This window comes from Sinohyriopsis cumingii, chromosome 11, assembly GCF_028554795.1.
Source record: "Sinohyriopsis cumingii isolate HCF-2022 chromosome 11, ASM2855479v2, whole genome shotgun sequence".
NCBI classification, from domain to species: domain Eukaryota; kingdom Metazoa; phylum Mollusca; class Bivalvia; order Unionida; family Unionidae; genus Sinohyriopsis; species Sinohyriopsis cumingii.
In genome coordinates, this window is record NC_142971.1 from 10,734,365 (window position 1) to 10,752,778 (window position 18,414).

Genomic DNA, 18,414 nt, shown 5'->3' on the forward strand with positions numbered 1-18,414 from the left:
TAAATGAAAAATAAAAGAAACTGACATCGTATTCTTGTGCATAAGTACAACAATGGATTTTAAAGAATGATTCTCAGAGTCGAAGAAATGATATAAGCGGATGGTATCGCTTCAAAATGGAACTATTCAGAACATATAACTTTAAAGAGTAATCAAAGAGAATCATCGTATGGAACGTCTACACTAATAGGATTGATCTATGGATTTTAACCGTGGACGATCAATGTATAAAACGTCTATACAAATATGATTGATATATTGATCTCTATAGCCATTGACGATCAATATATATAATTTATACACAAATATGATTAATAAATAGATCTATAAAGGTGAATGATCAATGTATAGAACGTATACACAAATATGATTGATATATGGATCTATAACCGTGGACGATCAATGTATAGATCTACAAAACTATGATAGATATATGGATATATAACCGTGAACGATCAATGTAGAGAATGTATGCACAAATATGAATAGCATATGACTAACACCAAGGGTGATCAAAGTATAGAATTTGTACATAAATAAAAATAATGTAAGATTCTATCATCAAGGATGATCAAAGTATAGAATTTACACATAACTATAAATAATGTCAGACTCTATCATCAAGGGTGATCAATATATAGGATTTGGACAAAATATGGATAATATATGTTACATCCGCATGTAAGATGTATGCGCTATTAATTTTAAATCATGTAGCCACATTGAAATATTGATTGTACTGACATAGTGATACTGAATAATCTTATTAAAAAATGGAGCATACGTATCTCATGGCATCCTGTTGACAATTACGATGTTGTTCCTGTTCAACGGCTGTCATCAAATTGACAAGAAATCACAACGCATGGATGCAACCTATATCAAAATTCAGTCTGTCTATTAAATTGCAAAACTCTGTTGAAATAGACTACAGTCTATCTGAAAGCATGTTACGACTCTGTGGTCATAAACTAACTAACAGAAAGAAGCAAAACCAACAAGTTTTGTAAAACTTAACAAATAATTTAATTATTAAATTTATAAAATGAAAAGTAACAGGTACTTACAGTATTATGAAAGAATCCAAAATAATCCTGAAAAGTTCTATACAAGTCCAAACTAATTAAATGTTCCGAATGAATTTCAGATTCACAAATGTACGCATCAAAATGGCATGTCCAGAACTCCATTGAATAATTATCAATAGCCAAACTGACCACTTACTAATTCCAACGAATAATCCAAACAAATATTTCCTCTCAAATTATCTAAACACAACATTCAGCAAATCTGCGGACTGATTTGAACATATGAAATAAGATTCTAAGAAAGGAATGAATCCAGAATAGGGATGAATCTGATTGTACCTTCAAGAATCTATTATTACCATATCTCCCAATATACCCCATGTGCCAGATCTTACTACTCAATATAATATTTCAAAATACCTATTCATGTGATCTATCCCATCCAAAGGGAAATTACTTACTTCTGATACGATCCCTCCAGCCCTTGCTGTTTTATTAGTTTTTCGGAACTTGTATATAAAGTACTGCATTACTGGAAAATCCAGGCTCAAATTATCTGCTATTTCCAGAAATAAAATACTAGGCCATGTTGACTTCGGCCCGCACCCGATCGATGAAGATGACATAATTCTATGTCTGCATACTTGTCTGGGCTTTTATACAATAAAATCAATCTCTGACAGCCGGGCACACGGATTTCATGGTTATTATTAAAGTCAATCTAAAAATATGATAGATAATTTATTACGCCCTCAGGCCTCTGAATGAAAAACAGAATCGTTTTATGACCACGATGTGCTCTGCGAACTGCGTTTAATTTCCTCCTAGGAGTGTGTGAGAACCGCCACACAGACACAGATAAATTAAACGTCTTCCAAGCACAAATTCGTAAGATAACCCAGCGCTGGATTTCCTCATGGGTGTGTGTGTGAATTCACCACACACAGGCACAGAGAAATCAAACGTCTTTACTCCGCTTTATTCATTAACCTGACTGAACTATTGATTTGTGCTATTTTTAAATTGTATTGGATTACAGCAAACATTCCGGGCTATTTCCAGTATATAGAGATTTATGCAGAATAAGACCGGTACAACTGATTATGTATGTAAAGCTAGCGATGGAACTTTGGAACGCTCTGCGTTCTAAGTACTTCCATGGAATCAAAGGAAACCTTGTTTTTGGTATACTGAAATCTTATTTTTGATTATACCGTTTCGACAGCGCTAAATTGGTTTTGCCATCTGAGACACTCGGTGCTGAAACTGGAAAAATATCAAAATATTTTCCAGCTGTGGATATTGGTGGAAAATATTTTCTTTCACCGGTTTCTGCATTTATTGAACAAACAAACGCACACTTGTTTGTACTTGCCAGTACCTCCCCGTTTGTTATTTTCGATTAGTGTAATGGCCTAAAAATTTTCTAAACGATTTTCATTTGGATCACCGTTGATGTGGTCAATAACAAAACCGTTATCGATCAAGCCATTAAAACACTCAAAAACTAATCCGTGAGAACAATATTTTGTTCTCCCAGCATGGATCTTGAGTTAACCGGCATTAATGACAGAAAAGAGAGGTCTTCCAAGTCGACATTGTCTAATCAGACCAAGGAGATTTGTCTCATAATTATCAAATTTTATTGTGCCACTAGTGGCCTGGTCATAGTTCTTTTATAACATAGTACCGTTTTAAAGGTTTGTATTTTTGCCACCGCATGGAATACAAAGCTCAGACGTATCTTTAACGCTTATATCGGATGGTTTGGGTTCTAGGCTTTCCCTTCGAACACTTGCACGTAATAGCAATATTTTCCACATGGGGTTGCTGATCCAATCTCCAGCCATTGGCAACTAGTTTTAGCTCGTGACGTTATTATATATTAATCAAGGATGATCTTTAATTAGAATGTACATTTGCCCTAATTATATAATGACAGAATGGGACACTTTATCTGATGAATAGTCTGCAAGATCAGCTATTATCAAGCCTTTCCATGTTAGGTTCGATTCTGACAGCTTAACAGATAAGGAAAGACGCCCCATAATACCAAATTTGCAATTATGCATTTGAATCCGTGAGGCCAAGGAAGAGTTTAGGGACTATGAAGCAGCGCACGTTTGATTAAAGTTTTGGATTGATCAAGATTATCTTTCCATCGATGCTACAATGAACAACCAGAAGGCAAGGACGATTATTGAATATCCTAACGAACGAAGATATTTTTTATAATCAAATGTATCGTTGCCGTAGGTGACGGCGACGATGACACAGTATAGATTATCCGTGATAAGCGCGAAAGTGTTAGACAATCATAACAACGCCAGCATGTTCTCACGTTAAGCAAAAATCCTAGACGAGGGCGCTGACAGGTTCCGACAAGCTATATTATGAAAAATCATATCCTGGGACAGCCGCAGTTTTCGCGATTTATCCATTAAATAAACCTAATATTTCTGTTCTTTCACCGATGCGGACTGCAAGCAGGACCAACGATCATGTTATTATAAATTGTGTAGCCCAAAGAATCAAAATAACATTTCTTGAATGCGTTACGAATAAATGGTCTAACAGATCTGCAACGCAAAACACTAAACAAATGGGCCGAAGAGAGAATGGAGCTAGAATAAGAAATATTGTTGAGTTACAAATGAGGATTTAAAATTCACGATATAAGTAACGGCAATACCCAATGAGACCTTGTACATCTGAAGTATCCAACAAGAGGCTCCCCTCTAGTAATAATTGACCACTCGCCCATGCATGGACCACGAGCTAACAAAATTTCCACCCAGGAAAATTTTAGATTTTACTACAGTGATATTTTTGAGTGTATTTATAATATCAGTGAAACTGATCCAATGTTGGTCTCTCTGTTTCAGAGTGAACCAGATGAAGAATCTCGTCAGGTCTCGCCGGGGCCTAATCCCCATGGATTTGTTTAATTTGTGTCATCGGCTATTGAAATGTATGGTACGTAATCTCTTCATGAGCCAACGACGCGGATTGCACTTAAATAAACAAACGATACAGATCTAGCAAATTAATTACTGAATAATTGTTTTACTATCACATCTGTCGTTGCTCACTTTTACCGGCAGAACAATTTCAGGCGACCAACACCGCGAGAATTTCTTGAACATGGAGGTATTTGGAATATTAAATCTGACTCCAAGGACGTCATCTCGATCGATATGGTTGCATGTTATCCCGGACGCTTATTTTGGAAACAGTGATGCTAAGCCTTATGTTTAGAGATTTTGGGCATCCCACACATCAATGGACTCGAGCTGCGATAAATGGTCCAACTACAGGATTTGCAATATTAAATCGTTCGAAGTTACTGATAATGTTCATCGGGTCATTCCTTTTTAGTTTGGTCGTAATTTTAAAGAAACAAATCTGGAGATAAATCTCGCAAAGAATAAATGAGGCTGGGTTAATTTAGTGCTACTGAGATATATATACTTGATTCGAAGATATTATTATCGCTGGCAGGGAATGAAGCAATAATTTCGTATAGAAGTCAATACGATGTCTGGTTGGTAAAACCAGAAAGCAGCGTCAAGAAGGTAATGTCGTTTGCAAAAGACGTAGGCAGAAATACTTTTTATAAATTTACACATTAAGCTTCATTTGACAATAATCGCCGTCGTACAAGATTAATTATAGACGAAGAAGAACTTTATAATTGCTGGTACGGCAAGAAAGGTGAAATAACCACTAGGAAGCGTCTCAACTGCATAGGATGCTTTATACTGTGGAAGATAATCAACTTTAAAATTTATCGAGAGTACGGTAAGGAAAAAATTATCTGGTTATCAGCGAAATGACAAAAAAAAATATAAACGCATTGTTTAACGAGGCTATTACGGTGGTAGTCTTGTAACCTATTCACGAGATCTCGTCGGTGTGGAAAGTTCCTAAGGATACTGATATCCAAACAGTCGCTAAACAAGTGTTCGATTAAATCGTTCAAAGATTGCCTAATCACGATGTATTTGCAGTGTGTCCACGTCTGATTCTGATATTATGTAGTTGCATCAGCGATGATGTTGCACGAAGAAATTCCTTGCCAGGATCAACCTGTATCAATCACGGCCATCGTAAAGGTCCACGTTGATAAATTCGTTCAAACGCGGTTGCAACTTCAGTTGTTATTTTAGTTCATCATGGTTCCGCTTTTTTGCATTTTCTCTCTGTCGTTCGCATTTACGTGCTGCGTCAGTTACAATAGTGGCATGGGGTAAAAACAAAATATCTGCCTGGTGAACTTCGTTGGGAGTGCTAACGTCAAACCTCCCGTATAGGATCGTTTTGTGCCATATCCCATGTCGAGCCAGCCAATATGCGGCAATATTACGCCCACTGCATCAGCGAGTTTGCTAATCGTGGCTATGCTATTCCAGTATCCTCTTGGATATTAATAAATATATATCATCATTATAATTAATGGACAATTAATTGCTCACCCCCACCGCTAGTTTACCACTCATCGCTGATCTTATCAACCAATTGGCCAGTGACTCCCTAATATTTTTATTTTTATAGGCGTCAGCGTGTGAATCAACTTGACATCCGCGATATCTCGTCGTTGCAGATCGTTATTTTTTATAGGCGACATCATGAGCACGAAACACTTGATAAACTGCACGCAGTGGAATTTCCGAATATTTTTCGTCCAGTCTAATATCAAGCCGGGTTCCAGGGCCAAAATAAATATATCCTGGAAGACGTTTCTCACCAAGAAACTTAGCCCATGGTGTTCCTGGTCATTTTCCGTAGTGTCGGGGAGATACCACCATCGCTTGACGTCTTGCAAGAAGCCATAAATATGTATTTTTTGTACCACTTTTCACGGACGTACCTGTTAGAACCCATCGACGATTCCTTGTCGTTATTGCTTTTAATCTACTGGTATAAGTGAACGATTTGTATCGAAATTAATATAAACTCATATACTTATCATATTTGTACAACATGAATATGATAGACTTTTTTGCAACGGGAATCAAACTATATTCATGCTATTATCATTTGTTCCAGTATCACTAGCCCATGGCGGTCTGGTAAAAATCAATTGTTACTTAACGTAATGATAAGATGGCTCAAATGGGACAAACTTTTTTTAGTGGCACATCCGCTATTGCATTTATCACTGACATCGATGATGCACCATCAGTCGATGATCTTGAAGGTAATCTTATTACGTCACGGCAATCTTTTGGTTGACTTTAATGACTTTAATGGAGCCATAACGCATGTGCCCTGATCATATGGATGTGAATGGATTTAAAAATGTGTTTGCTAATAATCAGAAAACCCCGTATATATTTGTTACAATAACTGTACACGATCCAAGAACACGATATCGCATTGGTCTTGATCAAATATATGGTTGAGAAACCTGTCTGCGTTACCTTTTTAACCCGGTGAGAAGGTTCCGTTACAACGTTGATTCACCTTTTTGAGACATTTTTTGCAAGCACTTTTGCAACCTAGAGCGATCTAGTTTTCCCCACCCCCATTTTGTTATAAGCCCTTTTTTGCACGAAAGAAGGTCTCTGAAGTCTCTCAGAGGATAAATGGTCATCAAGAATCATCTAAAGAACAAGTATTGAATTTGGGAATGATCAAGCTGCACGTGTATATCATGGTTTGATAACGTTTATGGGTCTTGATCATAATGTTGATTCTGGTTAGCAGATATCTCAGCGAGATTTCCAATCTATTACTTCCCGTTGGAGCACTTAGATTTGCGTATTCAATCAGTCGATGACGTACATTTTCGGCTCACGTAGCACCATTACAGAGCAACCGCTGTTATTCTGTCAGACAAATCAATGTTGCTTGAATGTGTTAGTGGACGAATGAGAGTCATTGAATCACACGTAGTAAACATGTAAATGTAATGTGATCATTCATGATGTTATAATGTCATACCATCACGTCAATATTGCTCTGACCCTGGTCAGATTAAAACACTGGAATCCACATTGAAGAAGAATTATGTGGCAAAAATAACTCTGAAATCAGCGGCGTTGCATGTCCCAAATAAATTATCGTTCACTGAAATCAAAAACTGGCGTTCGGTTTGATCTTTTTGCGAATGCGATCAGCGACACAACAAAAACTGTCGGTATATTTCCGTTTCTAGCGGCGTTACCAAAACTAATTGCAGAAGTTATTCAATCTGTTGCAAAAGCAGCTGCACTTGGTGCTGTTGGAACTGCTTCCGATATGTTACTGAAAAAATCAACAGGACACAGAGTGCTGCGACATGGAGTGTCCCGATATGGCATAAAAACCTGAACAAAAAAGGACGTGGTCTCAGATTACCAGGAACGCGGTATGGTCAAGGTCTGAGACTGCCGATTTTGATATCATTGACACTGCTTGTTAATTAAACATAAAAAACTTCAGAGATGTTTTTATCCGTGATGAATTACCGGAAAGACCAAACCATGTTGAAACCATTATTTTTTGTCTCGATAGACGTTCTGGTCCAGCTACTCATTTGGGTTGCATACGCAGTTGATACATGTGGAGCTGTTTATTCTGATTAATGTGGACTGTCGCCACCAAAAGAATTTATACGGTGTAGCAGAGTGCGAAGCACTCCGATCTGATATTCAACATTAGCAACACATACATTAACGGATCCACCAATATGCGGTCCAGAAGTACTTGCTTTACTTAACGCTGTGTCAAGGTCATCAGCACCGCCTCATAAAGTTGTACATGAGTATATCTCTAGACGTTCAAAGTAGTATTAAACAGGTTAATAGTTTATAATGGTAGACATTTGCGGAAGATTTGCTAGCGGCAAGGCACAGGGTTATATTGATTTATTAAAATCTGCAACACGAGATGAACTGAACCTTTGCGTCTCGCCGATGTTGACACAAATGAAGTTGTTGTTTTTAAGGATCAGGAAGGACAGTTAAAGACGTGCAATATCCTGTTGACAGATATTATTCAGCGAGTTCCAGGCGCTATAGACGATCACTTAGTAGTGTTTACTAAATCCAGTATAATTAAAAACTCGAAGGAATCTATTCTAACAATCATGGGAGAGATTACTGGACGTATTAGAAAGAATCGGAGATATAATGTATGGCATGTCTACATGAACAGAAATACAATCACCAATGTGGGAGAATCAAACGGTGACGTAGCAACTAACAAAATACGTGGACAACAATGTCCTTGCCGATGTTGCCGATGTTGAACAATTAGAAAGTCTGATTGGTGGAAGACGAGCCGGTTATAATTCCCCAGACATTATTAATGAAGCAACTGATATTGGTCAACGATTATTTACAGTCGGTATCATGGACATTAAAGTGTATCGGTCCCTCATCGATGAAATCGCCGAGGATTACCACAGCGATTGAGGGTATGATATTAGATACAATAACAAAAATAAAATGATCATACGTAATGCTCAACGTGAACCGATCATGGTCAGCGTGATAAATTAGCGATTACCTACGTATAAAGCGATCTACGGTAATGTTGTTCAGGGTCTTTTTAGAAGGATTGTCCCAAGAGCCTATCCCGATTGCAAAACAATTATCAATGAAAGCTATTGACGACGTTCTGATAAATGTATTGGTGTTATTTGTGATATTGCCAGGAAAGCATTCTCAGCAGTCAAGGATAGACTAGCACGATTAATACGGCGAAAACCGCATCCAGTAAAATTACCCAGCATCGAAGTTATACCTTCAAATGTTAGTAAAATAATAAATCAAGCTGCAAAAATAAATGCTAGCAGAGTTGGCTAGTGTACCACTATCAGACAAACAATATAACTGCAAGTTTAATACCAAGAAGTGGCCTTCGTGTTAGAAGATAGCAATTATAATAAAATGCTTAAACGTATGCGCCAGTTCTCAAAGATGAAAGATGATTATCAGTATTATTCGTATGACGCACGACAGCCAAATCATCGTGGACGAATCGAACATCAAGTTCAGGATACAGGTAGATATGTCTTACCCGCTGAGGCATTCACTGAAGTAGAAGGTAGACTTTTATAAGCCGATGGTACAGGAATTATAATTGGTGATCGTCCTTGTTTTGTTAACAAAAGTATTGTGGCATTATGTAAAAGTGCCATATACATGATTGAAAGAAGACCCATTGAATCATGCCTGGAAAACGGCGATATTGCCTCGACGATACTTGGCCTTGCAAGATACAGCGATCAATACTCGAGATCAGCTGGTCCGTCAATGATACAACTGGTCATCCAGACGGCAGAAACGTAAATATAGGTAGGGTAATAAACGCGTCAGGGGATGGACCTACCGATGCATTCATATCAATGAAAGTTGAATTCAACTTAGGATTTTCGGAACGTAGATTAAAGTTAAATGATGCAGAAGAATTTGCATGTGTGATTCCACTATCACATATCACATATATTTGGATTTTATAAACATGTCAGAAATTTTATTTTTGGTGCCAAGCATACATTTGTACTTCTTAGAAAAGACAACAACAATGATGCAGTCTGACGAATAGACGCAGTTATTGCGTGCATAGTAAGACTAACAAAACTTTCGTTATGGGTGCCATTAATGACTCCAACAATATCTGAAGAAGAACATCTACTCTATTTTATACGTCATGGTAGTAAATCAACATTTTCATGGTTGACAATAAGAACAGGCTGTATTTCAAGTGCAATTGCTGGTTTATTTACATGGCAGATAGCATTACAGCAGAGTGTTTCTGCACCGCGTTTTATATTTATCGGATCGAAGAAAAATGTACGAGAAAACGCACAAACACGAAATCCAATGGTATTTGACACGCATGGAGTTAGTGAAGTTTCTTTAAGGATGAATGGGCATCAAGAACAATCTGAAGAAGTATTACTGAGTTTTGATCACAATCAGGTAGTAAGTGCTCATTATCGCTTGATGACATTTATGGGTCGTGATCAGAATGTTGATTCTAGTTTGTAGATATCTCAGCGTGATTTTAGAACACCATATCCAATCTGTTACTTTTCGTTGGAACATTTAGACTTAAACAGGCAATGTGTCGTTGATATAAACTTCGGAGCTCGTGTAGCACGATCACCACCATCAATAACTGGTCCACCAGTTATTCCTGGTGGTTACAGTGCACTCGCTGTTATACTCTCAGATAAAACAATGATACCTGAAGGTGTTGGTGGACGAATGAGAGTTATTGATGACCCAGTCGAAAACATGTAATTAAATCGTTCATGATATCATAATGTCGTATCATCATGTTAGTGTTACTCTGACCTGGTCAGAATAAAAATCTTCAGGCGGAAACTGTGGAATAAAAAATCACTAAAAAAAAGAACAAATCGAAGGGGGTCAAAACAGTCATTGTCATAACCTCAACTAAGGCATTTCAATAAAGCTAAAGAATCAAAAACCGGTGGAAAACTTAATCTTTATGCGGGTGCCATTATCGACGCAGTAAAGACGGTGGTATATTTCCACTTCTTGCAGCTATACCAGCGTTAATAGCCGCTGCAGTCCCAGCTGTTGCAATAGCAGCTGCACTTGGTGCGGTTGGAACTGCTGCTGTGATAGCACTAAAGGCGGTAACAGGTCACAGAAAAAAGAATTCCAAAAAAGGGAAATGGTCCAAGACTGCCAGGCACACCCCATTCGTGGTAAGGAAAATGTCTAAGACTCCCCGGGACGCTTCTTTAGACGCAAAGCCTCTCCTTTCTATGTACAATTTCGATTTACTCTGATGCTTCTAAAGAAATTAAACATCAAACACTTTAGAGGTGTTGCTTTTTGCTTGATCAATTACCAAAACAACCAAACGGTGTTGAAACCGATATCATTAATCTCGATGGAAGTTCTGGTCCATTTACTCATTGGGTTGCATACGCGATTGATTCACGTGGAATTGTTCATTTTGATTCGTATGGGTTGGCACCACCAAAAGAACTTTTAATGTATGTCGGCGGACTTCAAAACTCTCCAATCTGATATTCAATATTATCAACACAGACAATATTTGATCCGCCAATATGTGACCGTGAAGTAATTGCTATACTCGACGCTGTGTCATCATCAACAGAGCCACCTCATAAAGTCGTGCACGAGTATACAAGTAGACGGTATAGCCGTCCACCGTTGTTTTAAACAGATCATAAAGTATAATAGTAGATATTTACGGACGATCTACTCTGAGTAAGATTCAGGGCAAACCTAAAGGCGACTTACCTAAATTAGCAATCCTTGAGAGGGCAAGGATAAACTCGCTAACCTTTTGCGTCTCGCAAATGTGGAGCAAAATTTAGTTGCTGTTTTTCAGGTTAAACAAGGATGATTAAAGACGATTAATATCCCATTGTCAGATATTATTCTGCGGTTTCCAGATGTGACCGAAGATAACTTATTGGTGTTTGCTAACAACAGTAAAATTAAAAACTCGGAGGAATTAGTCTTAACATTCATCTTACTGGACTCATCAGAATAATTGATGTTATGTATGGTATTCTCAATATGAGTAAAAATGCAGTTATTAATGTGAGAGAACCAAACTCAGATGATGATGTGGTAATAAAAAGATACGTATACAGCAACAACAACACGATCAAAACAGATAATTGATTGTTTACTAACTGCAGATGATACAATGACTGGTCCTCTCAATATGGCTAATAATAACCAGAATCAAGCGACGAAGCTGCAACGAGGAAATACGTCGACCATAGCAACATCTCGATGATGACATCTTTAAAGATAATCAGTGATGGAATGACCATATTTAAATCTGAATACTATAATCATGTACACTCGTTTATAACTTTTCGCAAGAAAAAATAACGGAATTGTTGATGATTTCTTTGGAAAGCCAATATTTATCGGTATTAAGCTCTCTGACATTAAAAGGATCACTGACTTTAATATATGATGCAGCGTCTTCATCATCATTATGGACACTACTTAATAAATCCATCAGATATGGCCCTGAGGTTACCGGTATATATATATATATATAGGATCTCAGCACTAGGCACTACGAAATTTACGATATCTACCACCATTTTACAGCGTTATCCACTAACTGGATATTCTGGATCTATGTTAATGATGTTGAACAAAACGAGGCGGAAACATTTGTTGTGGAACCCGAAGAAAAAAATAGGTTTGTTGTACTATTGGTGTCTTGAATTAGTCGCTAAACTACCACCTACTTAAAATATAATGAGCTCCCCAACGACGTTCAACATTACAGATAAAATCGAATAGGTGAGTGGCAAACCAACTATGGTTGACGAGTATACAGGTAAAGTAAAAAAATCGCAGATTTGTAGTTGTCGTTGACATAATTGTTATCGCTCGAACTTGCGTATTGCTGTCAACAAAAAGACATCGCCATATGTTGTAACAATTTGTGTTTCAGCTGCAACAACAGTTGCTGGTATTCTTAATATTATCGCAAAAATAAATAACAACGTGCAACGAAAATACATTCCACGAGTATATGCAATAAAGTTGCATACATCGATGCTAGCATACTCCAAATTATCTTCGTTGATATCATCATGCCTTTGCGATGGAATAATATCAGATACTGATTTCACATAAATGATTAACATTTACAACGAGGAAATGAGTGTGTCAGAATCTACGAATGATTTAGAAAACCGAGATTTAAAATCCTGATTTAAAATCAGGTGTTTATCAATAATATAGTGATCACAAGAATTACAAATCGTAGCTAATACAACACCTTTGAAAACCACGATGATATCGGCAAGTTCAATTAATCTGAGTTCAGCGATAACTTTCCATCTGCAATTCCAGCGAAATAAATAGCATTAGCGCAATTAAGAGTATATCACAGCTAGCCAAATATTAGATCAATTTCATTCGATGGATTGCAAGCAAAATATTCATTGGTATTTTCGTATAAACATAAACCAGATGGAACCACAGACTGGAATGTTGTGAGCATACCTATGGGTAATTATCAGATCGAAAAATTCAATAATGAATTCCAGCTCAGAATCAAATATATTACTGGAAAATAATGCAAAATTGCTATCATCGTTCCCAAAGCAACATTATCAGCAGCTATGGAAATACATTCACCAGAATATGTCGTTGACATATATCAATCATCAGCGTATTGGGATGGCCTGAAGTAGCACCTGTTTATCAAATACCACCAGAACCTTAGCATGTCGAGAATTTTTAAAACTTCCAGAATATCGAGAATAAAAAACGTCTATGGAATCCTGTGGGGTCTACTTTCATTGAGTCTGATCGTACAAAATTCCTGCAATAGAACTTAAATTGTATTATAATAAATACATTAATAAAGACTAATTTCTGAAGAAGAAAACAACATATTAATGAATTTTCCGACGACATCATGTCAGAATAGCAACGTTTCTTCTATCAGCTGCAAAATTTGATTTCAAGCGTCACACAACATTACAGCAACGATACAAAGCAGCAGATCGTCGCAACGATACAACATTTAATCCAGGTTGTATCCGATCTTTAGTTTGTCAATAAACTTATTATTGAAAATATAATTATGTATGCTGATGAAGTAGTTAATGTCTCAATAATTAAACAATCATTCCGTGACCCATATGTAATTACAGACAAATAATTACCAACATTCATAATACCGGAATTTAACGCCGCCGAGTTAAAAACAATCAGTCATCGATCCTATCGATGAAAACTGTCCTAAAATCGTTGCATCATGGAAACAAATAGCCCCGCCATCAAATAGTCTCAAACATAACAATGATCCATACGGTGGAGGTCATATTTCACCAGGAATTTTTAATATCAAATCAACGATTACAGTCAATATTGTATGTGATGCAGTTAATAGCACCTATCGAGAAGATCTTGAAAATTCTAGTCAGGTTCAGTTAGGTTATATTATATATATATATTCCTTATTGATATTATTTCAGATTAATGGTTAGTTTCATAAATTTGATGGGTATGTTGTCCATAATTTTACAGATTATCAAACATTTTCATCAAATTGATGTGTATAATACCCAAATATTTTCAGATTATCAAACAATTTCACTAAATTCATGGGTATATTCTTCAAAGTTGTTATAATTATCAACCAACTTCATCAAATTGATATATATATTAATCAAATGTATTATGCTTAGTAGTGAAATTCTTTAGATTATCGATCAAAAATAAAAATAAAAAATAAATATTGTAATCTGATTCTGAATAAAGATAATTATCAGAAATAAAAAATTCCCCAAACAGCTAAGTCGTCGACTTCGTCGTCGACTCTGTCAATAGTTTTCACTTTCATTTATTTGTTACAATTATATGTCTAGAACCCGTTAATCCGGTTTATCTGCGATGTCTTAATCCGCTATTTTCATTTCACAATCCGTTACTACGTTACTTTGTTTAGCTGTTACTGACAGTACTTTCACATTCATTAGAGTCACTGGTGAAGCGCTTTCATTTTCACTTTCACCAGTAATAGTTACTTGCAGACATAATCCTTTTCAATTGTTTTACACGTGTATTAATGATCTATTTTGTTGTGAGATAATTCAAATTTTTTTCAATCGCATGTTTGAGGGATGCGAATTTGTCAACTTCTGTATCTTTCACTTTAGCCAAGGATTGTAACATATTTTGTTGAATCCGCTTAATGAATCTCCCTTTTGCTGTTATTGTATATCTATATTCAAATTTTCGTTGTTGTATGATTCAAAATCACAAATAATTTTCTGAGGATCAGAAATTTTTATACCATTATTATCTACATTTTTAATTTTATAAATAATAGCATGAATATTTTTGAAATTCATTATATGATAAATACCTGTGTAAAATTAAAAAATATATACACGACACTAACTTAATTTTATAGACAGAACAATCCCCGTGTGAAATCCTAGATTGCCAGACCACATTCTAGCAAATTCAGAGGGCGATACGAAATATTTACAGTCTTAGATCTAAGGACGGCATTACGCCCATGTGAAACCTTATGTTGCCAAAGGGCATTCTAGCAAGTTCAGAGGGTATATTTGTACAGTATATAAAATCTTAGATCTAAGGAATGGACAACTCCCATGTGAGCTCCTAGATTGCCAAAAGACGAAATATTTACAGTAAATACAATATTATATTTAGGATGGCACAGTACATATAGTAGATTATTTTCACAGTACATACAATCTTAGTTGTAAAGACGGCAAAAAACTAACTTATTTTGTAACTTAACTCTATGGACGGCCCAATACATACATGGAGCCTTCTCAACGTTTAACAGATTTCTGCACACCCTCCCCAATAATCAACCACGGGTCCTTTGATATATAAGCTCATCAATACTTACTAATCCAAAAGTAGCTCACGCAATGGGCGTGGCTTTTTTGGTGTTTGCATTTTTTCCTTAATTATTATCGATGACAAAATCTAGAGGAAGAAAGAAACATGATAGATTCAGAATAAACAGGATGTTTCTTAAAAAAAACAACCAAAGAAACATTGTTCATCAGTAAATAAAGATTATTTATAAGATACGGTCATACCTTTATCTGACAAAGTTATCCCTTGACTTTGTCCAATGACAAAGTCATTGACGTAGAATTTCTCTGTCTTACAATAGAGTTATACTTTGAAGAAAGAAACCTTTGTTTGTATGTCTTTCAAAATACCGATTTGGTTATATTATTAGCAACACGATGGGAAAAATCTACCAAAATGTAATAATTTATTCATAAGCGAATACTATAGGAAAATACAGGCGAAATAAGTTTTAAATCACTCAATCTTTTACAGGACATAGTTATTTCCTTTCACCAGTAATGTTTGTATCTAACACAATGGGAGATACTGAAATATTATTTTTTCTTTATATTTCATTTAAAACGCAGATTTAGTTATATTATCCGCGACGCGCTCAACCGAAAGCATGCAAATATCAAAATGATTGCCAACTGCTTTCATTGTTTGAAATATTATTTCTTCACCTGTCTCTGTCTTTGCGGATTTAACAGCCATTTTTTGAATTATTTTATATTTACCAGTACTAACAAATTTGCAATTCTGACTTTGTAAGGAGAAGAAAATTACTCATTGAATTATTTTTCGGATCTGATTTAATATAACAGAACACTAGATTATCTTCGATTACTCTGTTAAAGCACTTGTACACGATCATATGAGAGTAATACGTTTTTCTTTCCATCAAAACAGAACATTAGATAACCATTATTATTAACAAAACTGACCGGTCTTTATAGTCGATAGTTCCTAATTACACTATCACGAGATGCCTCATAATGGGATGTTTCACAAATTCTTTTGCCTCAGTTTGTATATTAATACTACTTGTCTAAATAATTATTTTGAAAATCTGGCGAGATAGTCTTTTGCGTTTTTTATGCCCTTATCATTATAGGCGTTATTTTTGTTCATCATAATATCGTTTCAGCTCTCTCTATTTTGTACCACCACATTGCACACACAACTGTGTTTCTCCTCTAACCCCAAAACCACAGTTCAAACGTGGTTTTGGTCATTGACTTCCTCGTCGTACGCTTTGTAGATGAAGTCCAAATAATACATTTGCGCAGGCATTGTTACAGAGAGTTGTAGAACCTATCATTAACCATTCATTTACAGTATTCTTTGTTTGAATCATTACATATATTTCAATTTAAAAAGAAAATATATATATATATATATATATATATATATATATATATATATATATATATCTGCCTTAATTATAATATGGAAGAGTTTGAGAGATTATCTACAATCGAACCTTCTGAAGTTAGATTCGATCGTGACAGAAGAACCCTTGAGTTGCCGAGGCGAGCTCTGGTTGATCCGACAAATAAAACTCTGATTAAATGTATTTATGACGCCAAAGAAAGAATTTCTCGACGATGGTGCAGTTCATGTGTGGTAAGCATTTATAATTAGGCATACGACACCGGCAATGAATGACCAACGAGCGGTGGCGATAGTTAATTATCTCGACAATCAGTGATATTTTTTTAGAGTAAAATTTATTACTGAGCTAGACGATACTTGGATTATCCGTGACAAACGTGACTTTGTCCGTCTTCACACCGAAAATATTGTTACGTTAAATATAAAGTACAAACCAGAAATGTTGACTGGTATTGACAAACCGTATTATGAACGAGAGTTTCCTGTGACTACAGTTATTTATGCAATATATCCGCTCAATAATAAACCTAGTGTTCATGATCGGAAACCAATGAAATTTTCAAAAATAAATTGTGTAGTTGAACGAATTACAGAACAATTCACAAACACGATACGTGGAAATAGTTTAACGGATCAAAGACGTAAAAAATAAATGAGTAAATAAATGAGTGGGTGTGAAGGGGAAAATTTCTAGCGATCTAACAAGAATACATTAGTTGAGACCAGAGAATAATTAATTAGATTTATTGAGACAGACGCGTATCATATCGCCATACTGCCGTGTAAAGTAATGTCCTTTATAGGGAGAATTTTGTTCCTAATTAAGCATTTGTTTATACAGCAGCCACACGGACTATTAGGGACACGGAAAACTTCATTTTCATGGCAAAGTTGTCACAATTGAGAAATCACAGAAACTCTGTTACTCAAACTACCAGGTCAAGCTGATCCCGACTTGGGCGCCTCTGAAAAAAGGAGGCTGGAATATTTGATTATGATTGGTTATGTTAAATAAGGGGCGTGTTTCCCACACAAAATTTTCTAGGTTTTAAAATTGCCACATCGGAAATTTTAATCAGTCTAAGCTTTTCTACGAGAGAAATCAGAGTAGGCTCCGGGGGATTTGCAAGATATTCCTCGTAAAAGAACTGTTGTCCAAAGGGGACTGTTGTCGAAAGGAATCGACGAAATAATTTGCCGATTAGAGGGAGGAACGCTGAAAGCAAAGGTAGTGTAACAATTCCATGTAATTTGTTGATGCCATATATCATGCTTTGCTGAATTTATTTACTTGTATTTGCATGAATCTTTTTTCTACATTCGTATAATAATTTGCTTGATGAAGTATAACTGTGTTGAGTGTATGCATAGGAAGTCGTACATTAATCTTCTTTAGATAAGTTTGACGAATTGTTTGAATTTGTCGTCTTGTTTGCATAAGAATTAGGTTCTAGGAATTTAATGCATTACATTAGTTAATATGAGAATCCGTGTGAATTCGCCGAATTGAGAAGATTTCATGTATGATTAAGAGTAAGTATGTATTGACTGAAATGATTTAGTAATTGATGTAATGTATCCCATTTATTCGCTGTGTAAATTGAGGCTGGCTCAGAACCCCAGGCCTCGTTAATGTGTAAGGTCAAGGCGAAACGAATTAGCCAATT